Source organism: Hemitrygon akajei, chromosome 5 (assembly GCF_048418815.1).
Source record: "Hemitrygon akajei chromosome 5, sHemAka1.3, whole genome shotgun sequence".
NCBI classification, from domain to species: domain Eukaryota; kingdom Metazoa; phylum Chordata; class Chondrichthyes; order Myliobatiformes; family Dasyatidae; genus Hemitrygon; species Hemitrygon akajei.
The window spans coordinates 81,836,613-81,861,211 of NC_133128.1; positions in this window are offsets into that span (position 1 = coordinate 81,836,613).

Genomic DNA, 24,599 nt, shown 5'->3' on the forward strand with positions numbered 1-24,599 from the left:
TCTCCTGAAGAGAAAAGTCTGGCTTCATCAGTTCCTGCATACGTAACCACTGTCCTGCCCAATCATTAAAAAATTCTAATAAATTCCCTCTTCACCCCTCCAAGGCCTTGACATCCCTCCTTTCCCGAACCCTGGTGTGTAGAAGTGGTTACTAAACCACTGCTCGTTGATAGGAGCTCCCTGCCTTCCTTTTACTAGACCCTACTGTTTGCAGAGGCATAGTATTTCAAAACCACAAAGCCCACAAGTGCAAGACAACAGATGGAGAAAGAAGGTCAGGCAGAGTGTATGTAGGAACCACTTACCTGTTCTCCATCTGCATTGTGTTCTGTATTGCACGCTTAGTATATTTATTATGGTAACTAGTCATATTAGTCAGGGCATGGTAAAAGCGAAGGGAATAAGTTACGTATTCTTGCTTATTTCATGGCAGTTTGTAGCTTGGAACTGATGGAGATTGTATTTTTGCTGACCGCTCAATAACACTGAATAATGTTTAGCTTACATTTTGGTACATTTAAGTTCATCACTTCAAGATTATATGATTGCTAATTGCTAATAAAGGATCCAACTTTTGGAACAATCATTGGAGCTGGGGTCTGGTGAGTAAAGCAACTCTGTAGCGGTCACAGGCTAACGGCAATTGTTTAGTTTTGGATTTTGGTTTAGTTCTGCAGCCACAGTGTACTATTTTAATTCTTTTGACTAATCACTCAACGTTAAAGCTAGATGGAGCAGGAGTTTCACTTCCTTGGGAATTTTGTTAGGCATCAGGTTGGTGGTTTGGGAGTTTGGGTGTGGAAAGAGAGGGAGGAGAGCTACTCACTTCAAAGCTCAACTCTTTTAAACTCTCCAGTAGATATCTGCTTCCTACCCAAGGACTGACATGGGTTTACATGCAAGAGCAGCAATAGTGACAGGAGAACAGGGCCTGATGAACCAGTGGTTGAGTGCTGGGGACCTAAGAACAGAGGACACAACTGAGCTGGCCTAGTGTGTCCTCATCGGGCCAGCCTGTGATGGGTTCTTCTCCAGGACACCTGGAGATGTCAGAAATGGCAGTGCACAGAAGTTGACTTGGCCTCAAGCATCCAAGGCAAGTCAAGTTCATTTTTATTGTTAGAGCATATTCCGGAGTTAGGGTATATTGCAAATATTAACTTCACCAGCAACCAATCTTCAGACATGAACATGGATTGAATTTAAAATGCAGCCCTCAATGATAGCTTACCAGGAGCTGTGGACTGGAGTTGATTGAAAACCAGACAATGTTGATTGACTTTCATTTTGGGTATCTGGACTGTGGGTGTGAAGAAGGAGGTGTGTGAAAACTATATATAATTCAAAGGAAGCACTGTAGATGTATTGTAATGATAGAATTGTCCTGATGTTACCTTTGATCTTTAACATATAAAAATGTCGTGTAATGAGGTCTCAGGAGGCTTCTTCCTCTGAGAGTATCTCAATATGATGCCTGCTGCTTGTTTATGTTGAATAAAACACTTCCAAGTCCTCCAGCTTCAGTGTCTTTGCGGTGACTTTATTCACGTTACAACATTTAGAGATATCAGTCATGTATGGTGACAGAGTTGTTTGAAGCAGCATTCCCAACACAAATGTACATACGGCACAAGCCTCCACCTACACCAGGGCAACTTACACTGGCCAGTTACGCTACCAATACACACATCGTTGGGCAGTGGGAGTAACCAGAGGACCCAGAGGAAACCCGTGAGGCCACAGGGAGCAAATACAAACTCCACACAGTCAGCAGCTGAGGACAGAATTGGACCTGGGTTGCTGGGCTAGTTCAGCCTCTGCTCACCTGCCCATTACTTCCCCCTGGGTCCCCTCCTCCTTCCCTTTCTCCTATAGTCCTTCCCACCCACCTGGCTTCAGCAATTACATTCCAGCTAGACTGCCCCCACCTTTTCATTCTAGTATCTTCCCCCTTCCTTCTCAGTCCTGAAGGGTCTCGGCCCAAAATCTTGACCGTCTATTCATTTCCATCAATGCTGCCTGACCTGCTGAGTTCCTCCACCATTGTGTGTGTGGTGCTCAGTTCTCCTAGTTATGCTTCGCTGACGTCTCAGGTGTCATCGGCCATGAGTTAAATCCCAATTAATGTGCCATTCAAGCCACCTAAACCTTCTCAAGGGCCAACCTTGTAGCTCTCTCATCTCCTTGCTCTAAACCAGAAGTTCCCAGCCTTTATATAGCACGGACCCTTATTATTAACCCAGGGGTCTGTAGGCCTCTGCTCTAAACTATATACTGAGAAAGAAATTCATTAAATATCTTTAGTAACTGATGTACAAGAGATTGATGGAAGCTCATTAGAATTACCATTAAAAACAATGGAAAATTTTAATTACATTCATACGTCGGAAGTTAACGCTTCTGACAAGACTCCCACTCAGTTAACCATCCCTGATTGCTCCTTGAGAAGGTGTTAGCAAACCTTTCGAGTCTGCTTAGGGCACTTCTGGAAAGAAGGGGCTCTAGCCATTGTTGTAGTTTGCTGGAGATGTATTACAGGATCTGCACAAAGCGGGATCCCACAAAGAGTATGCTGATAGTGTAGTGACCAAGTGATCTTTTCTTTAGTAACTTTGATATAAGGCCTTGAGGTGCACCTCTCCATTCCCCTTCGGAACAGAGCAGGCAGATTCTCTGATGATCTGAAAAGTAGCCCCTCTCACAATACAAGAAGCACACTGGAGCCTTAATCTGGATTTAGGATGGGCCAGGGCATTGAATTCAAGAACCTCCCTTACTCAGAGGTAAAGGTGTTGGTAACTGCCGTAGGCTCTGCCCCTTTGAAGGCAAAAGTTTCTCCATGTAACTGCTGTGGATCACAAGAAATAATTAGTCATTAAAAACGTTAAATATCCATGCCTATAATTGGTGCTGATGCTGTACACAACTAGATTTATACAATCCAAAGTGATGCTTACTTGGATAAGAGCCATTTATGTGATATATACTGAAGAGAAGCTTGAAAGTAGAACTGCAGAGTAATTTCAGATTGATGTTTAATCGTATTTAATCTGCCCAGGAAGTGGAGCCACAGCACATTCAGAATGTTTACAGCTCTTGCCCTGGCGATATACCCATACACTGCTGAAGGGTTGTGCATCTAAACTGCACCTAGGAGAAACCACGGGGTGAGAATGAGATGGCCCTGGGGATAGAGGCTCATTTTACTTGATCCTTCTTGATCTCACACCGCAGTGGTGAGTGGCAAAGGAACAAATGGTGCTGTGTAAACCAGCCATGCAGCCACCCATTCCACCCCTCTGGAACATCTGACTACCCCTGACCTACCCCTATCCCTATCCCTATCCCTATCTACTACCCCTATCTACCTCCTGGCCACCTCCTGCCTCATCATTCACCCATTCACAACCTTCCAGATGCTTGACTGCCCATCTCCATCTCCTAGACCAGATAGCCATCTGATCATCACCCTACCCATATCTCCTCAACCACCTGTGTACCTGTCAGCTAAAACCAGGACTTCACCAGAAACTGGTTCGGGACCTCAGTGGATAATCTAAAGACAAGAAGATAAGTTTGGACAGAGAATGAATAAAGGGTTACCTCAGAATGAATACTTATGATGGTTTTCATAAGACCATAACAAATAGGAAGAGGACTCTGATGCCACTTAGTATGATCCTGTCCATCAACCTCAACTCACCTTTCCCAATCCATCCATATGTCCATTTCTTTCCCAGGCCAGGAAATTCCAGAAGATCTCAAACTTCTCAGTGAAGACATACCTTCTCACCTCTATCCTGAAAGGGTTTGTTTTGAATCCAACAAATAAACTCACTGTTCCAATTTCTGAAAGAAAAAAAGGATGAATACTTATCCAGCAAGTTTCAGGCATTCTGAAGAAATTCCAGTACCATCTTGATCAGAGGTCATGTGTTATTCATTTAAAGCTGGTAAAAAAGTTAATTCGTATAAACATTAAGTTTTATAAAAAGGATCTTCTTAAGTTAATCTGCAACTTTATCAAAGTGCGTCCAGTTGAAAGAAATTTCTATTCAAATAAGCTTTATTCCTTAATGGCCAATGGTGCATACTTAAAACAGTTTTATGAAGTTGAGATAACAATCTCCAATCTTACTAAGAGTCTCAGTGCCAGTAAAAGAGAGCCCACTTCAGTTGAGCGGAGGTTTGTTTTTACGGAGTTTATCAGCCCTCAAAGGACGACTGATGCTGAATTATTGAATTGTGAAATCTCCTTCCCAGCTACAGTAATAAAACACGAAAAGGGTACATATTAATGAGTACTATCCCCTCCAGGCTGTCAGTAGGACAGACAGTTCCCTCCATCCTACAGTGCCGTTATTGATAAATGGATTTCCAGGCAATCTGTTTTCCATCCTTCATAATTATCATCCCCAAGGGTTGCTGATAGTTTTTGATAATAGCGAGAGCTGTACTTGGAGCTAATATCTTAATAGTGAAAGAAAGAATTACATTTATGTGGAGCCCTTGACTCATAAAGCCCTCAATGTGCTTAAGGGATTGTAGGGCTTTCAGTTACAGAACTGACCCCAGCAAGGGCTTGATGAAAGAGGCAGGGGAACAAATGGTGGTGATCTGTGCATGTAAGTTTATTTTTGGCTGACGTGCAATTGCAGAGGAGCTGAAGCTGAGCTGGCATGGATGAAGACCACGGCAGAGACGAACAGAGCACCTCAACACATTTGACAGCTAGAAACAATTGGATATGATGCTATAGGTCTCCCACTGTTAATTAGTTCCTGTGCTCTGTCATTCACAGGAACTCCTAGTTCACCCATCCCCACAGAGCGGACCACTTGTAGCTTTCATTGCATGGGAAAAGGTGTAAAACTTGTTGCCTCAGGAGTCCCAATCTGGTTTAAAATCATTTGCTGAAATGCAGCAACCATTGTAACACAGGAAACACAGCAACACATCCTCAGACAGCAAGACCCATAAACAGCAGTGAGACAAAGAGCACATAATGGATTAGATTCTGAATTGTACCGTCCAATTTTGTATGAAACAGCAAATACTTATCATTGAAGCCCAAGGTGGGGCGTGCAATAGAATGTGCTTGGTGAAACACGCAGGTGACAAACGATCATAAGCATTTCCATATGATGGAGAAGGGAGCCATTCAACCCATCAAGAATATGTTGTCTCTTAGAGCAATCCCATTCCCATCTCTTCACTAATTTTGCCCGCAAACAATTCTCCTCAAATTTCCCAACTATTTTACCACCCACTTACAATGGTACTATTTCACATTGTTTAATTAACCTACTAACCTGTACATTTGTGATGCAGTCAGAAACCACTGGAGTTCAATGTCAAACCCAGGCCCCTGGAGCTGTGAGAGAGCTGCCCCACTAGCTGCACTACTGGATTCAATGGCTTAGGTGGGTGGCTTCATGCTGCAGTTCGCTCACCTTGTGCCTACATACTGGAGTACCCAAAGTGTTTAACAATTCAAAACCCACTGCAGTTTAGCACCCTGAGGGAACAGTGAGAGAGGAGCTTGTAAACACAGTTATTAACAATGATTATCAGCCTCATTGTCCAAGCAGGAGAAGGTTAAATAACTCTGATCCTGTGAGGGCAGCCTGCTGACAATGGAATTTTCCAGTTGTGGTGAAAAACCAGCCGGGATCACTGATACTCTCCAGGGAAGGAGAGCTGCCCTTGTTCTGACCTTCATTTGACTATAATCCCATTCTTTGAGGGGGAGATGGTGGGGTGGGACAGTGAGAGTTTCCAGGTTCTCCACATCTGCGGAACTTTAGTGACAGTGGTCAAGTTAACCCATTGATTCAGCCCCATGAAACTGCAGATGCAATGAGCAGGAGAAGGCCCAAAGGAAAAATTGCCCATAAAGAGCCCCTTCCAGTCACGTACTTCCAATTCTAAAGGTCCCAAGTTTTTGTTTGATCTTGATTAAGGCTAAGAGCAGCTTGGTCTTTCTCCTCTGAAGGTTTATTACCCTTGGATGATGCCCAGACCAATGCTTACTCCTCCTTGACTCCTGTGCTGTCATCCAGCAGGGCTCATCACCAGAAAATGTTAACTGTGAGTCTGAGTATTTGATCCAGGGCAGTAGAGCACCCAAGGGAAACAGGTAGAATGTGAAATCTCCAGACAGGAGATCAGAACTTCAACAGCTATATTAAATGGCAAAATGGACTGTGAACACTAAAAATCAGAAGAAAGAAATGCAAGTACAAAGATCGCATCAGCAACCAAACTTTGAAACAAAATATGTAACTGTTATTCAAAACAGACTATTTACTGCACATTTGGACTGAGGAATGATGTGTATAAGATCACTTTTCATTGACTCATAATGACTTTTGGCTATTGTAACCAATATATGGACAACTGGATCAAATAAGGTAAATGGCCAGCTAACCAGGGGGTTAAATATTGAAAAAATACTGGAGAAATTGTTCTATCTGAGGTCATTGAATCATTCACATTGAAACCAGTCGAGAGATAGCATTGAGTCATAGCATAGAAGACCATTGAGCCTGTATCAGATCAATGTTAGACTGATCTAGCCAGCTCAGCTTCCTGTAAGCCTGCAAATTATTTCCCTTCTGAAATCTGCAACCTGTTTCCGCTCTGCTGGAGCAGTGCCAACGAGACCAGGGTGTCTCAAACGGGGTTCCGTGAGAGACTGTGATTTTAAAAAATATTGTTTTTTGAACTTTGTGCTCACAGTGGTGGGTGACCAATCTCGCTAGAGGTCTCTCTGCCCAGTACGGCAGTGCGCAGTTGGGCCGTGTTTATTTGGTTGAGTCCATTCTCAGTTTGTGACACGAGATAGGGGAGGCGGTTGATAATCGGTGAGTGCTGTATTGCACGGAGGGGAGGACGGTAGGCTGGTAATTGGTGAGTACTGTATTGAACATAGGGGAGGACATGTAGACTGATGATGAGCACTGTATTGCATAAAGGGGAGGATAGTAGGCTGTTGAGGAGCGTGAACAGAGTTTTCAGAGAATTGAATGTACTCGCCCAACTTGGACTGTGACATCAGCCTCTCCCGCCTGAATTACCTCCCCCAACTTCCCCTTATGCACCACCAACTGACTTACAGGAGCGAACAAACTACCAGTGCAGCAGAAAATTGGAGGGGAATTTTCATTCTAAAGATGGTCCAGTGTGGCGATTTTTGAAGAGGAGGTGTGAGTTGGAAGAGGAGGATTCTGGGCCTAGGCCTGAGGACAATTCTGATAAGGTCAATGATGAAGAATTACAACCTTCTGAGTCATTTCACTGCACAAGTGTAACAACGGAAAGAAAGCCTGTCTTTTTTTACAAAACTATAAAAGTTCATTCACACAACAAATACACAAAGTACAAACATTCACTACTTGCAAGACAGTGAACAAATTCAAGTTATATTGTGTATAAAACAGTCAATTCCCTGGGGGCCCACTGCTCTCGTCAATCCCTCACTGTTGCCATTGTGACCACATGCTGTCTCGCCAAGGGAAGCCAGGCACGAACGGACCTTCGGAAAAAGGGCAGGCAGTCAGCCCTGGCAGAGCCCTTGGCCATCTTGTCCAGGCCCACGAGTAGATCCACCGGTAAAGCCTCTGAGTGGTTTGCCTCCTTCCGTACTGGGTGCTCGTTTACGAGGAGCGCTGGGCTAAAGTGCAACCAGAACCTGAGAAGCAGCCCCTTCAGATACTCAAACAGGGGCTGCAACCTGTCACACTCCATGTCAGCCCGTACACGGACTGCTCCCGGTCACAGAACCGACAGGTGGACGGGGTGTCAGTGACGCTGCTTCGAAACCTGTTGCACGGTACTGCCCTACGCAACACCTTCCACCCCTGGTCCCCCATGTACAGGGAAAGGCCCCTGTGTAAAGAGGTTTCCACTCGGGACCTCCTCTGCTGCCGGATGGTGAGACAGATCGCCCAGGTGAGTCTGGTCGGCAGACAAAGGCTAGGGAGTGAAAGGTGTGTGGGAGCAGCCCTCACAGGAAGCACAGTGGGCATTCCCACGAGATGCCTGACGTCCTGCGAGACCTTGTCCCGCGTGGTATCCCGAGACCTGGGTCAAATGGGCCCCTCCGGCCCATCGAGAACTGGAACCCCTCCACTTCCCCGAGCCCCCTCGACACCCACCACGATAGGACGGGGACCAGTCCCTCTTGCAGCTGGAGCACCCTCCCCCACTGGCACAGGAGCACCCTTCCTGGATGAGACCAGACTCCAAACCCTCAGCAGCTTTGGGTAAGAGCGAGGCAGTTCCCTCGGAATAATGTGGCTGATGCTGTGCTGTAAGCCGCACGTCCTCCGGCAGGCAGCGTCCCAGCGGAGAAAGTGTGTCGCCAGCGCATGCCGTCCCGGAGAGTGGTTGCTGGACAGTCGCCTCTGCGAGGTCCTGAGGCAGAGCTGCCAGCTGGGTGCACACACTCACCAATGACTGACCGCCCTCCACCATCGAAAGACTCAGGACTGCAGCAGGGACTCAATGCCTCCTGATGTCCTACAAGAAGTCCAGCAGCCTCTCCTGGGTCCTGGAGACAAAAGCAGCAGGTGGGACTGAAGTAATCAGCCGGTACCATGAAAGCTACTTCTCAATGGGTTTTACACGGACTGGTGATCCGAGTTGTCCTGTTCCATTGTGTCTGCTCTGTGGCAAACAAATTACTAATGCAGCAATGGCCCCAGCAAAACTGAAAAGCCATAAGATACAGAAACGTGCCGATCATTTTAAACGCCTGCTGGAATCTCAAACAAACAGATTAATGCTCTTTAAAATAAAGTCACAGTCAGTAAAAGGAGTTCAGAAAACAGGTTATTTAGTAGCTTTAAGACCAGTTCACTGAAAATGTTTAAAAGACTGTGTGGAAAGCCTGGACAAAGAGCACACCAGTCTCCGGCTACACACAGAAACCAATGGCTTAGCAGAGGAAGAGTTCTCAACAGGGTGTTGGAGCTGAAAGGAGTACTTTCAAGAAAATAGTAGGCCAGATTTTGCCGAGTACTTTGAAGATGAAGAATGGCTGCAGAAACTAGCCTACTTTACAGGCATTTTTTATCCTATGAACCAGTTGAACAAGTCTTTGCGAGGCCCTGGTGAAAATGTCTTGACTTCAAGTGTTAAGATTCTTGGATTTAAAAGCAAAGTCAATCTTTGGAAAATCATGCTGCAAAAGGAAACCTTGAAATGCTTCCCCTGCTGCTTGGGCTTGAGAGTGAGGAAGGATATCAGAGAGTGTCGAGTCTTATTGGAAACCACCTGGAAGAACTACAGAACGAAATTGAACAGCATTTTCCTTCCTTTCAGCACAAGTGAGGGACTCTGTCTCTGAATTTTCTGCTCAGCCTGAGAACTTGACTGTAAGAGAAGAGGAAGAACTTTGGGAGCTGCACTCTGATCATGCACTTAGGATGGGATTTACTGATCTGATTCTGGATTTCTATGAAATAAGAGTATCCTGCCATTCATAGGAAAGCACTGGTATTTTGCTGCAGTTTTCAACTCCTTACATGTGTTTTTTTTTCAAAACACATGTAACTTGTAACTTGTAACTTGTGTTACAAGTTTTTTTTTCTTGCTGAGCAAGCATCAAGAGCAAGGATAGAAATCGTTTCATTTCAGTTGAAGGTGAAACCTGTGCGTGCTTATCCCAAGTTTGACCCAGAATTGAGAAATTTATTATATTTGCCTTATGAGTTCTTAAAATTTATGAAAGAGAAAGAAAGAGTAATTTCAAGAAAGGTAAGCTAGGCTTAACTATGTGTTTTTCAAGAAAGCTTGGCTAAAATATCACGCTCTACTCAAAGGAGCATTGACAATTATTTTTGGATTATTATATCTACAACTTACTGATCACGCTGTCATACTATGAGCTCTAGATATAATAATTTTTTGCAGGATTTCCCTAAGACCTGAAAATTATTTCAAGGGTTCCCCCAGGACAAAAAGGTTGAGAAAGGTTGATGTAGACACTAACCACTCACTATATAAAAAACTCTTCCTCATATCAATTGTGTTTCATTTTCAGAACACCTTCATTCTGTGTCCTTTGAATCATGAGCCCTCTGTCAATTGGAATGGCTTTTCTCCATCTACTGTCTATACCTTTCATTATTTTAAAATTGTCTATCTGAGCTCTACATAACTGTTGAGTATGAAGCCAGTTGCATTCTTCAGTTAGACCACTAAACATGTACCAGCCCTCTGTTCCTTAACTTAAGACTCCTAGACCATAAGACAGAGGAGCAGTATTAAGCCATTTGGCACTTCAAGTCCACTCCGCCATTTCATCATGGTTCATCCATTTCCCTCTCAACTCCATTCTCCTGCCTTCTCCCCGTTGTCTTTCACACCCGGACTTATCAAGAACCTATCAATGTCTGCCTTAAATACACCCAATGACCTGACAGCCACAGCTGCCTGTGGCAATAGATTCACCACTCTCTGGCTAAAGAAGTTTCTCCTCATTTCCATTCTAAAATGACTTTCCTCTATTCTGAGGCTGTGCCTTCTGGTCCTAGACTCACCCACCACAAGAAGCATCTTTTTCACATCCGTACTATCTAGGCCTTTCAACACTCGATAGGTTTCAGTGTGATTCCCCCCTCATTCTTCTAACTTCCAGTGAGTAAAGGCCCAGAGCCATCAATCGCTCTTCATATGATAAGCCTTTTATTGCCAGAATCATTCTTGTGAACCTCTGCTGAACATTCTCCAAAGTCAGCAGATCCTTTCTTAAATAAGCGGCTCTAAACTGCTCACAATACCCCATGTGAGTCCTCGCCAGTACCTTATAAAGCCTCAGTATTACATCTTTGCTTTTATATTCTAGTCCTCTCAAAATGAATTTTAGAATTGCATTTGTCTTCCGCACCACTGACTCAACCTGCAAAGTAACTTTTAGGGAATCCTGCACAAGGGCTCTAAGTCCCCTTTCTCCTCAGATTTTTGTATTTTCTTCCAGTTCTGAAAATAGACTATGTTTTTAATCCTTCTACCCAAGTGTATGACTGTACATTTCCCAACACTGTATTCCGTTTGCTACATCTTTGCACCTTCTCCTAATCTAAGTCATTCTGCAACCTACATGCTTCCTCAACACTACCTGTCCCTCCACCTATCTTCGTATTATCCACAAATTTGGCCACAAAGCCATCAATTCCATCATCTAAATCATTGACATACAACATAAAAAGAAGCGGTCCCAACTCTGACCCCTGTGGAACACCACTAGTCACAGGTAACCAATCAGAAAAGGCTCCCTTTATTCCCACACTTTGCCTCCTACCAATTAGCCAACACTCTATGCATGACACTATCTTTCCTGTAATACCATGACTCATAGCTTGTTAAGCAGCCTCAGGTGTGGCACCTTGTCAAAGGCCTTCTGAAAATCCAAGTACACAACATCCACTGATTTTCCTTTGTCTGTCCTGCATTGACACTCAGTGTTGCATTCCTTACATTGCATTGTAAGAATGCCATATACTTTTCCACTCGTGTGATGTTACGAAGCAGCCAGATGTTCTATATGATGAGGTGGTGAGCTTGTCTAATTAATCTCTTGCAGATCCCAAGATATTTGTCTTCCTTCAAAAATCGACTGAACGCGTTCCAGAAAATGTTGATTTCTTTCAGCATCTACATTCCTAGTGTGTGAGTTCCATATTTCCGATATACTTTGTATGAAAAATTCCACTTTCATTTCATTCCCAGACAGATGGGCTGCTGGGTTCCAGTTTGTTTTCTTGCTACAGATTCCAGCATCTGCATCTCTTATATCTCCACTCGAAACCTTTTTTCAAGGGGAACAACTCCAGCTTCTGCTGTTAACTTGGTTAACCAAAGTCTCTCCTTGCTGGAAACATCTCTGCAGACTCTGTAAAGAATTTACGTACTTTTTAAATACTCCAACCATGGCTGAACTAGTGTATTACAAAGATTTATGACGAGTTCTTGTTCTTGTACCCCATACTTCTCCATATAAAGCTGAAGAACACTCATGCTTTTTAACGACTTTCTCAGCAAGATCTCTCTGTTCTTTTTGAGTGAGGCATTGTAGTTTATTTTGCCTCTTCCAATCAAAATGTTACTCTCGACATTTCTCAGTTTTCTCGAAATTTTATCCGCCACCTATCTGCCCAATAACATTTTTAATATGTTTTTTTTTTAAACTGTGCAAGTATTGGAAAGGCCCACACACCTAGCTGCCAGTCATGTCTGTGATCATTTCAACAAAGTGAATCAGACAGCTAGAGAGGGAAAATAAGGAACAGTGAAATCTTTAAGGAAAATTTAAGCAGGCTGCATTTCCTTTTGCTGCCCGAGTGTGAACATGACACAAGATTTGAGATTATGGGAACCAGGCAGTAAATTGTGTCCAGACTACTGCATGGTCAGCAAATTGAAAATCTAATCCATTCTGAGAACTCCTACTTCACTCCTGCCAGTCATTAATAGAGCAAAAGTAGAAATGCCCACTCGTCCACCGCTGTTAGACTGTAAGTTTAGAAAGGACAATTGTACATTCCCCAGATGATTCCTCTTAAATTTTTGAGGTGTATTTGTTTAAAGAAAGCTACACTGTCAATCTCAAAACTGGCTTGGAGAGAAGCAGATCCCATTGATCTTTCAAATCCATGTGGAGGTTGATGGGGTGGGGGGGGTCATTGTTTGCTTCTCTTCTGCCTAACCACCCCCTAGACTCTTCTTTACCACCCTCCCCTACCCTCCCCCGATGTCAATCCTCTGTCCCTCATGTTAAATTAGACTACAGGGACTTTATTACATCATGCCAAAGATAATCAATTTATTTCACTGTTTGAAATTAAAACATCCATAAAATACAAAAAAATTATATGAAAAGAGCCTTTAAAACCTTGAAAGCACAGCTTAACCAATTCATCTGCAAATAAACCCAATTAATTCTCCATTGGCTATTCGTCGTTGCAAAACTTAAATCCGGCCCGACTCTTGATGTTGGTACTAAACAGTAGCACATTTAACAGCTCTGCCACTTGCAGTTCTGTGGTTCAGTCTGAATTACCACAATTAAGACTTTTTTTTAAAAAAGCTTTTTATTTGAGAAACAGCTTCCAGTGAAGCTTAACATAAATGGTTACCATGGAGATGTGGAGCAGACATTTGGGTACCTATTGAAAGGCTGCCGGTGGAAAATGGAGATTACTGGGCCTTTGAGGAAAGGATAATCTTTGTCTTCATTGAAAGCTTTCTGTGGGAAATGAAGAATGCACCATTGTAATCTGGCCTTCCTCCAACACATACATGATGATGCAAATCACTAACTTACTTTCTGTCTGCCTCATCACCTATATCTCTGTCTCACTCCCTGTTTTTTCTCCCTCACACTTTCTGTCTGATCCCCTTGTAATTTCCCTTCAGACAGGTCTTGTTCTCTCTTTCGCTCTAAGCCTTTATTTTTTGATGTTGTCAACTGCGGGATACGAATTAGACAAAAGAAATGCTCAGCATCCGAAGTGCTGTATGGCCTATGATGTAACACCTAAAAGATACAGTTACTATTGTGATGTTGATGACCTGTCAATTAATTTGAGTATAAGACGCTGACACAAACAACAAAGTAAAAATGACTAAATGCTTGAGAAATCAATAATCATTGCCATGGATTCTAGAAATAGCACTCTACTCTTCCGAATTAGACCCAGGCAGGATCATTGGCATCCATCTGAGAGATTAGCTGGAGCCTTGATTGAACAATGAGAGTGTCTCCTACAGAAAATCCTTCTTTCAGTAGTGCTTAGCAGTAAACTGTTGTACCCAGGTTTCTGCATTGAGATGTGAACACGTAACCCGCTGACTGAGAGACAAACATGCCAACACTGAGACAGAGTTGGCATCTGACACCTTGATGCAGACTTCTTGGTAATAGTCTTGATTGATCACATTCTGTGGCCAGTCTCCATTTGCTCCTACCCATGGTCCTCTAGTTTATCCAGAGAGTCAGGTGTAAGACTGGATCCAGAATGAATGTGGACGTTTGTTTATAAAATATTCATTTCTCAGGATCCTTGGCATCAGTAGTAAAGCCTGCATTTATTGCCTGTCCCTGATTGTCCTTGAGAAGTTGATAGTAAAACATCTTCCTGAATATTGGCAATCTTTTTGTTGTAGGTACTCCCAGTGCTACCTGGTAGGGAGTTCCAAGTTTTAGACTCCGTGTCAGTGGAAGATAGCACCACACTTGTAAGCCAGGATGTGCACAACTCAAAGGTGAAAGGAGAATCTGCAAGCAAAGATATTCCCTGGCACCTGCTGCCTTCGATCTTCTTCTTAATGCTGCTGGCACTGTGGTGAACTACATATACCTGTCTGGACACGCCCCCCCTGCTGACTGCTCCTGTGGCTCCTCCCACGGACCCCGGTATAAAGGCGATTGGAGACACCGCCCCGGCCTCAGTCTCCAGGATGCAGTGTGGTGGTCAATTGCTGCTTGTTCTTTCTTCCAGCCAATAAAAGCCTATATCTCACCTCACGTCTCCGAGAGTTATTGATGGTGCATCAGACACATAGTTCCAGCAACCTGGGTTCAATTCTGACCTTGGTTGTTGTCTGTGTCAAGCTCCCGAACTATTTCTGTGAGGTCATGGGTTTTCCCTGGGTGTTCTGGATTCCTTCCACATCCCAAAGACATCCTAGTTGTTAAAGTAATTGGGCTGTGGAAATTGGCACATGAGTGGACGTGGTGCAGGAGAACGAAGGGGGTACTAATAAGTATGGGGGCATGTCCATGAGTACCTTCAGCTACTTCTACATTGACCTTCCTTCTGTTGTAAGGTCACAAGTCACGATGCTTGCTGATGATTGCACAATGTTCAGCATGATTCAGATAACAAAGCAGTCACATGCAAATGCAGCAAGAGCTGGACAAGGTAGAAAGTAAAATTTGCACCATAACAATTACCAAACCATGGTGAAAATCCAGCTACCAGCCCTTTACTTTTAGTTCCTGTTATGGAATACCCCAATATCAATCTCCGGGGGGGTGATCATTAACCTGAATATGAATGGCTGTAGTTACAAAAACAAGCCAGCGGGTAGGCAATTTACTCACCTGCTAGCAACCACCGTCAACGAGGCTCAAGGCAGGTGTGTGATAGAATAACCTCTATACACGCTTGGATGAGTGCAGCTTCAACAACGTTTATGAAGGTTAACACTTGGCATAGAAGCCCGCTTGACAGCCAGCCCAGCCACAACCATTTCCTCACTCCACCGAGTGGCACACAGATACAGCAGTCTGTATCATCCACAGGACCCACTGCAGCCACTCACCAGGACTTCTTAGACTGCAAACCCATGAACTTTACCAGCTGGAAGAACAAGGCCAGCAAAAACACTGGGGGCCCTCCACCTCAAAGTTACCCTCCAAGCCATGCAGCATCTTGACTTGGACAGACAGTATATCACTGTTGCTTCACCATCACTAAGTCATCACTGGAACTTCCCCTCTAACAGCATTGTGAGGATATCCACATCTCAAGGACTACGGTGGTTCAAGAAGGCAGCTCACCATCACCTTCACAAGAGCAACTAAGGCTGGGCAATTAAATTCTGGCTCAGCCTATGAAGCCCACATCCCTTGAACAGATTTAATAAATGGTACAGCTGGAAGTCAGAATAGCCTACACACTCGCAGTAAGATTTCCTGACAGGGAATTTGAAGGGGTGGGGTGAACGGGACTCATAGCAATGCTCTGACTTGATGGGCTGATTGGCCTTCTCTGTTATAAGGAAAATCAAATATGAGGTGATGTCAGAATAGCAAGTAAATGCAGTGTGTAGTATGGATGGACACTAAGGCTGGTGGATTCTACTCTTCTTTAGCTCTATGGGTGCACTACAGTTAACAGCTGCACAATATCCTACATCACTGTGACACGGTATGGAATCACCGATGCGCAGATACAGAAAAGACTGCAGAAATTGGGGGATATAGCCCAGCCCATCATAGGCAAAACCTTCCTTGCGCATCTGCAAGGAGTGCCACCACAAGAAAGCAGCATCCATCATCAAGGACCCCACCATACTCTCCTCTTGCCATTACCATAGGCTGGAGGTTCGGAAGATTTGGCTCCCACAACACCAAGTTCAGTATTAATTTCCAACCATTACGCTCCTGAATCAGAGTGGATTATTTCACTCACCACAACTCAGAACTGACTCTATGCCCTACAGACTCACTTTCAAGGACTCTTTGCAACTCATGTTTTCAGTATCATTTTATATTTGGACAGTTTCCCTTCTTTTACTTCTTTTTGTCATTCTTTATGTGTGTATAATTTTCTTAGAGTTTCTAATGAATTTATTTTCCTGCAAATCCTTGCATGAAATGAATCTCAATGGTAACATATACATACTTCGATAATAAATTTACTTTGAACTTTGATTACGCGCCATTCAAACAGGCTGCTTTGCCCTGGGTAGTGTCAGACTTACTGAGTGTTCGTCCAGGCAAATTGAAAGCATTCCATCATGCTCCAGACTTCTGCTTTGTAGATGGCGGAAAGGCATTGGCATGGTGGGGTGTGAGGTATTCACCACAGGATTCCTATCTTCTAATTTGCTTTTGTAACCATAGCATTTATCTTACTGGCCCAACTGATATGGCCCTCCACAGATCGGAGTTGACCGTGGATGTTTCATCCTAGCTGTTGAAGGACAGTACAGTAGAGAGAGCAGGCTCCCCTCTCCACACAGCTGATGAATCCACAGGAACAGCAGAGTTTGGCACCAGCGGTGTCGCAGGAGTTGCCAGTCAGTGTTTAACTCAATGTAGATGCCTTAGGAACTTCAGCTTTGGACATTTCCTCAGCATTTACTCCTGACCCTTCCCCACAAGCAGAGTTTTCATTCTCCTAGATGAGCTGCCATCTGTGGCTGATGAACCCCATCTCCCCAGAGCAACTGGTTTTAGGTGCCAGTAAACTACCTTTGCCACCTCTCCTTTCGTTAGAAATGGTCCTGCCATGCTCAGTAGCTATGCCGTATGTGAAGGCCAGGAGCTGGACATGATTGTTAGAGGCTACTTGAAATGCACACCATTGGGAGCATTTAATAGGTAGTAGGAGCTTAACCCCGTCTATGACATCCTTAAGGAACCTGGTCATTGATAACTACAAATATGGAGCTATGATGTGGTGGCCATTACAGAGTCTTGGATGGCTCAGGGGCAGGAATGGCTACTTCGACTGCCAGACTTTAGATGTTTCAGAAATGATAGGTAGGGAGGCAAGAGAGATGGGGGCGGGGCACCGTGGATCACAGATAGTGTCATGGCTGAGAGAAAAGGAGGAAGTCATGGAGGGATTGTCTACTGAGTCTCTGTGGGTGGAGGTTAGAAACAGGAAGGGGTCAATAACTCTACTGGTGTTTTTTTATAGACCATTCATAGTAACAGGGACATCGAGGAGAAGATAGGGAGACAGATTCTGGAACGGTGCAGTAATAACATGGTTGTCATGTTGGGCGATTTTAATTTTTCCAATATCGATTGGCATCTCCCTAGGGCGAGGGGTTTAGATGGGGTGGAGCTTGTTAGGTGCGTTCAGGAAGATTTCCTGACACAGTATGTAGATAACCTTATAAGAGGAGAGGCTGTACTTGATCTGGTATTGGAAAATGAACCTGGCCAGGTGTCAGGTCTCTTAGTGGGAGAGCACTTTGGAGATAGTGATCATAATTCTATCTCCTTTACCATAGCATTGCAGAAGGATAGGAACAGACAAGTTAAGAAAGTGTTTAATTGGAGTAAGGTGAAATATGAAGCTATCAGGCAGGATCTTGGAAGCCTAAATTGGGAGCAGATGTTCTCAGGGTATTGTATGGCAGAAATGTGGCAGTTGTTCGGGGGATATTTGCATGGCATTCTGATTAGGTATGTTCCAATGACACAGGGAAAGGATGGTAGGGTACAGAAACCACGGTGTATAAGGGCTGTTGAAAATCTAGTCAAGAAGAAAAGTAAAGGTTCAGAGAGCTGGGTAATAACAGAGATCTAGAAAAGTATAAGGCTAGCAGGAAGGAGCTTAAGAATGAAATTAGGAGAGCCAGAAGGGGCCATGAGAAGGCCTTGGCAGACAGGATTAAGGAAAACCCCAAGGCATTCTACAAGTATGCGAAGAGCAAGAGGATAAGACATGAGAGAAGAGAACCAATCAAGGGTGACAGTGGAAAAGTGTTTATGGAACCAGAGAAGTTAGAGGAGGTACTTAATGAATACTTCGCTTCAGTGTTCACTGCGGAAAAGGATCTTGGCAATTGTAGGGATGACTTAGAGCGGACTGAAAAGATTGAGCACATAGACATTAAGAAAAAGGATGTTCTGGAGCTTTTGGAAAGCACCAAGTTGGATAAGTCACTGGGACAAAGCGAGATATCCCCCAGGCTACTTTGGGAGGCAAGGGAGGAGATTGCTGAGCCTCTGGCAATGATCTTTGCATCATCAATGGGGACGGGAGAGGTTTAAGAGAATTGGAGGGTTGAGGATGTTGTTCCCTTATTCAAGAAAGGGAGTAGAGATAGCCCAGGAAATTATAGACCAGTGAGTCTTACTTTAGTGGTTGGTAAGTTGATGGAGATGATCCTGAGAGGCAGGATTTATGAACAATTAGAGAGACATAATATGATTAGGAATAGTCAGCATACCTTTGTTAAAGGCAGGTTGTGCCTTACGAGCCTGATCGAATTTTTTGAGGATATGACTAAAGACATTGATGAAGGAAGAGCAGTAGATGTAGCATATATGGATTTCAGCAAGACATTTGATAACGTACCCTATGCAAGGCTTGTTGAGAAAGTAAGGAGGCATGGGATCCAAGGGGACCTTGCTTTGTAGATCCAGAATTGGCTTGCCCACAGAAGGCAAAGTGTGGTCGTAGATGGTTTGTATTCTGCATGGAGGTTGGTGACCAGTGGAGTGCCTCAGGGATCCTCCTCTTTGAGATTTTTATAAAAGATCTGGATGAGAAAGTGGAGGGATGGGTTAGTAAGTTTGCTGATGACACAAAGGTTGGAAGTGTTGTGGATAGTGTGAAGGGGTGTCAGAGGTTACAGCGGGACATTGATAGGATGCAAAACTGGGCTGAGAAGTGGCCAATGGAGTTCAACCCAGATAAGTGTGAATTGGTTCATTTTGGTAGGTCAAATATGATGGCAGAATATAGTATTAATGGTAAGACTCTTGGCAGTGTGGAGGATCAAAGGGATCTTTGGGTCCAAGTCCATATGACACTCAAAGCTGCTGTGCAGGTTAACTGTGTGGTTAAGTAGTAGGCCTCCGTTGTTCTCGATAGATCATGGATTTTCACCTTGGAAAGTTTCCAGGGCGCAAGCCTGGGCAAGGTTTTTTTTTATGGAAGATCGGAAGTTGCCCAAGCTGCAAGTCTCCCCTCTCCATGTCACCAATGTTGTTCAAGGGAAGGGCATTAGGACCCATACAGCTTGGCACCGGTGATTAAGTGCCTTGCTCAAGGACACACACGCAGCATCAGCCAAGGCTCAAACTAGCGACCTTCAGATAACTAGACAAACACCTTAACCACTTGGCCACATGTGTGGTTAAAAAGTCATACGGTATTAGCCATCAACTGTGAGATTGAGTTCAAGAGCCAAGAGGTAATGTTACCGCTATATAGGAACTTGGTTAGACCCCACTTGGAGTACTGTGTCAGTTCTGGTCGCCTCACTACAGGATGGATGTGCAAACTATAGAAAGGGTGAAGAGGAGATTTACACGAGTGTTGCCTGGATTGGCAAGCATGCATTACAAGAATAGTTTGAGTGAACTTGACCTTTTCTTCTTGGACCGATGGAGGATGAGAGGTGACCTGATAGAGGTGTATAAGATAATGAGAGGCATTGATCGTATGGATAATCAGAGGCTTTTCCCCAGGGCTGAAATGGCTAACATGAGAGGGCACAGTTTTAAAGTGCTTGAAAGTAGGTACAGAGGGGATGTCAGGGGTAAGTACTTTACACAGGGAGTGGTGAGTGCGTGGAATGGGCTGCTGGCAACTGTGGTGGAGGCGGATATAATAGGGTCTGACTCTTGGACAGGTACATGGAGCTTAGAAAAATAGAGGGTTATGAGTAACCCTAGCTAATTTCTGAAGTAAGTGCATGTTTGGCACTGCATTGTGGGCTGAGGGGCCTGTATTGTGCTGTAGGTTTTCTATGTTTCTAAATATATTGGCTGTGTATGAGACTTGGTGACAGCAATCCTTATGAAAGTCAAGTGCAGGTGATTCACCTTGTTGGGGATGGTCATTGGCTGACTCTTGGAATTGAGAATGTTACTTGAATTTGTCTGAAAGTTTCTCTATGCAGCCATGAACTGTTTTCTTCTTTGAAGACCTTGAACGTAATTTACCATTGTGCTATTAACAGCAAATGTCCCTACTTCTGAGCAAAGAAGGGTCTTTGACAAAGTTACTCAAATGGTGAGACCTAGAGCACTGCCTTGATGAACTTCTACAGTGCAGTCTTGAGACTGGGATTGAACTCTTACAACCACAACCTTGTTCTTTTCTGTAACATAGAACAGAAAATGCAGGGATATTTTCCCTTTGATATCCATTGACCTTGGTTTTGCCAAGGCATGTAGATGTCACACTGGATTAAATGCTGCCTTGGTTCAAGGTCTGTGACTCTTACCTCACCTCTGAAATTCAGATGAATTAGCTAGTTTTCAAATTGTTGATTCACACCTTACTTTGTGACATTGGCCGCATTTCAACAGTTAAACACATGATCCAAAGTGCTATGTCAATGTGAGAATAGAACATTGAGCATAGCACAGAAAGCACAATATAGCCCTTGAGCCAATGAGCCCATGAGGTTGTGCTGATCTATATAAAGCTACTCCAACCTAATCCTTCTTTCCTGCACAGCCCATAATCCTCCAACCACAAGGTCAAACCTTTCCTGATGAGTTAATTTGGGAAGTCAGATGAACATTTTTTTTACATCAAGTTGAGCATATTCTTTAGATCTAGGCCACCCTGTGTTGGGGTGGTTTGCATGTTTCTGTTAACCCTTGATATGTTTAGAACTGCTTGGCCAATTGCTTCGTATATGATTCACACGCATTCTTTTCAATTCAATGGTAGGTTTTTCATAACAACCTTAGACAGCATCAATAGTTCATTCAGATGAAGCTTCTTTACCCAGAGAGTGAGAAAAGTGCTTGAGACCAATAGCTCAATTACTTTTACAGGGACATGAGACAAAAGCGTGCTATGGAGTTAAGGCTATAAGACCTTAAAACCTATGTATGAGCAGAATTAGGCCATTTGGCCCATCAAGATTGCTCGGCCATTCCATCATGGCTGATTTGTTATCACTCTCAAACCCATTTTCCTGCCTTCTCCCCATAACCTTTGACACCCTCTATGATGGCCTGATTAATCAGATCCAAAAGACTCAAACAATTCCAGAGCTCAGGAGGTGTGGTAATAAGTGTACAGGCATAAGTGTAAATTAAGCTAGTTTATTTATATAAAATAGAAAGCATAAATAAACCACTCAAAACCTTATGTAGTAAGTAACAAAGACTTCAGAGCACACAATTCATAGTCACCACTTGATTGTTGCTGTTCGTGGGGACTTGATTGTTGCTGTTGTCAGGGGAACTCCAAATTCCAACTTGCGAAATCACCATCGGTCTACTGGGCACTGATCGTAATCCCTCAGTCTAAGTCCCAAGAACCAATCGAAAGTTACCCCAGTAAATAGGGAGTTCCACAAGCATAGTGAGACACACAGGAACAGACAAGCCCTTTGATCTTCTGTTCTCATGTCACTAACACAGCATGGTTTTCTTTCATTCAAATAACTCGTGTTCATAACAGGCATCCTCATGCCACTGGTGCCTCGGGCCAGGAATGAATCCAGTCACTATCAGCTAACATTAGACATTAACAAATCTACAGTGTTTCACTTGTACAGACATCTTATATGCTGCAAGCTCACACAGTGTTGAAGTGTCACTTGGAACACTTCAGATCTTCATCCAATAATTTACAGAATTTTATACACCACAACACCAGCCATGCCTTTGAATATCTGAATAGGCCAAAGACACATAGAACACTTCCTTCTGCTTAAAATGAAGAATGCATTTTAATACTCCTTTTGGACGATTGAAAACTAAGATTATCACAATTATTAAAATATGAAAAATTATACAGATCCAATTATTAACCTCAACATTCACATTAAAATATATGGCCTCGTCTTTAAGGAGCATTAACAATATCTTGTCGACAATTAAAATGGAATGAATAAGATTTGCAAACACCATATCATGATCAGAAATGCAAGAGTCAGATTATAATCAATTAGGTGGCTTACTTGTTTCACAGGGGAAAAATAGTCGTATGACTCCAGTCACTCTAGGTTTACAACATTCTCTCACACCTACAGGCCCCCAATTAGCACATATCACATCATTTGCATTTTCCACAAAACAATAATATCATTTTTACAGATCACAAGGTTATCAGTGGCTTGTCGGATCACAACAAAAGCCCAATATCCATCAAAATCCCAGGCGAGCATTAAAACAGAACAAAGCAACGTTCTGGCGGGAACATTTAAAAACAAAAGTGGAGCGATGGTTAGAAATGTTTTCATTCCCTCTTAGTCAATTTGCCCTTATCCACACACACAGGATGGGTTTGTCCTCCTACCATCACCGAGTATGTATTTCCATGTCCGTCGGATATAACCTCACCCTCTCCTGGAGGGGAAGGTGGGCATGTCAGAAACACTTTACCCCACCTCCTTGCAGAATTGAATTGGTTCTTTATTAGCCCATCCAGTAGTGCCATCAGGAACAAAAGGAATAGATTGTCCTGTCATTAACAGAAATAGACATCCTCCTTTCAAAGGGTGGTTGTTCAAATTATACAAAGCATGGGGAAGGCCAGGAAACCATCCAGATAAGGTCTGGGCAGGAGTAAGTAAACAAATTTGCTTTTTTAATAGACCGTTCATTAGTTCAATCAGACCACTGGCTTGAGGATAATATGGGACGTGGAAGACGCACCGTACACCATGAGATACAGCCCATTCTCGTACCCTGCAACCATTATCGGGTTGAATTTCAAGGGGATCGCCTTAAGCAGAAACAGAATGTTCTAATCCTCGAAGGGTACTATCCTGATTCCTTTCACCATCAAAAGGCCAGAACAAGTGTCCACCATAGTGAGGAGGGACTGGGATCACTTCTGTAAAGGAAGGGGACCAACATAATCTATTTGTCAAAATGACCAAGGCGAATAGCAGCCAAGAGTCGTTTTAAACGGTGTCGGTCCTTAATGTCTTAACATAGCCCACAATTCCCTAGCGCCGTACGAGCTACACAATCCCCGCCCCATGGTACCCTGTACTCCCAAATGAGCAGAAGATTCGTGGGCCCACTGAGCAACTGACAATTATGGTATTTGAGGCTGGGGACTGGATAGTGACAACACAAGCAATGACGTTAAATCTTGTCATTGGCGAATCGTCTTTCAAATGGGCGTCGAGATGGTAAACTCCAACAGTAACGTGCGATAATTGGTTCCAAAGGTCCTTCCCTAACTCTGTCACCTATCAGGCATGTCCCATAACTGTATGAAACTGCTGGGTCCATCGGGGCAACCAAACAGCAAACCCGTTAGCAAAGAAGTATAAATATGCGTTTCTTCACTTTCACGCATAATGGCAGTTCCACAAGTTCTGCATATTGACTGGAAGCATCAGAGCCTTGCGTCATCGGAACTTGTTGGGCGAGAGGGCAAAATGCTGCAGCCTTCCAACAAGACCATATCGCAGAGCGATCCGTGAACCAGGCGTGCTGCTGCTGAACAGAAGATCTAAGGGGACTCTCCGCACAGCAAGCGAGAGTAACTTCAGGCGAGGTTGACAAAGCCTGAAGGGACTTGGCAACCAGTTCACGTATTTTACAAATTCCTCTGCTCCCTTTGATGCTCATTCAGAAATACTCCAATTCTACTTGACAATTCAACTTTTTTTTTTGCACGCCCTACCTTATGGTTAAGTGTGTCAGAGAGTACCCATCCCATAATATGAAGTTCAAGGCGGAGAGAGATGAGAGAATCTCCCGTCTGCTAAAGCCCAGTAATAAGCATGAAGCTGTTTCTCAAACACAAACGTATCTGGTGCCAACAGCAGGAAGCTTTGGGACCAGAAACCCTGAGGCATATTCTTTCCTCCATACTTCAGCTTCAGACAGCCACATCATCTTTAACAGAAACTTGCAGTTCAAAGGGGAGGCCTTCTCGACGAGGAGATAGGGGTAAGGCCACGGCAGCTGCATCCTTTGCAGCCTCAAAGGCCGATTGTTGCCCCATACAAAACTAACTATATTTCTGGTCACAGCATACAAAGGTCAAAGGAGCATAGTCAAATGGAGCATGTGGCGCTGTCGGTATCCCAAAATGCCAACAAACCCGAATGCTTCTTGTTTTGTCATGGGGGTGCTATGTCTAGGATCTTATTTCTGACTTTATCATGAATTAACACCCTTAGTCCAT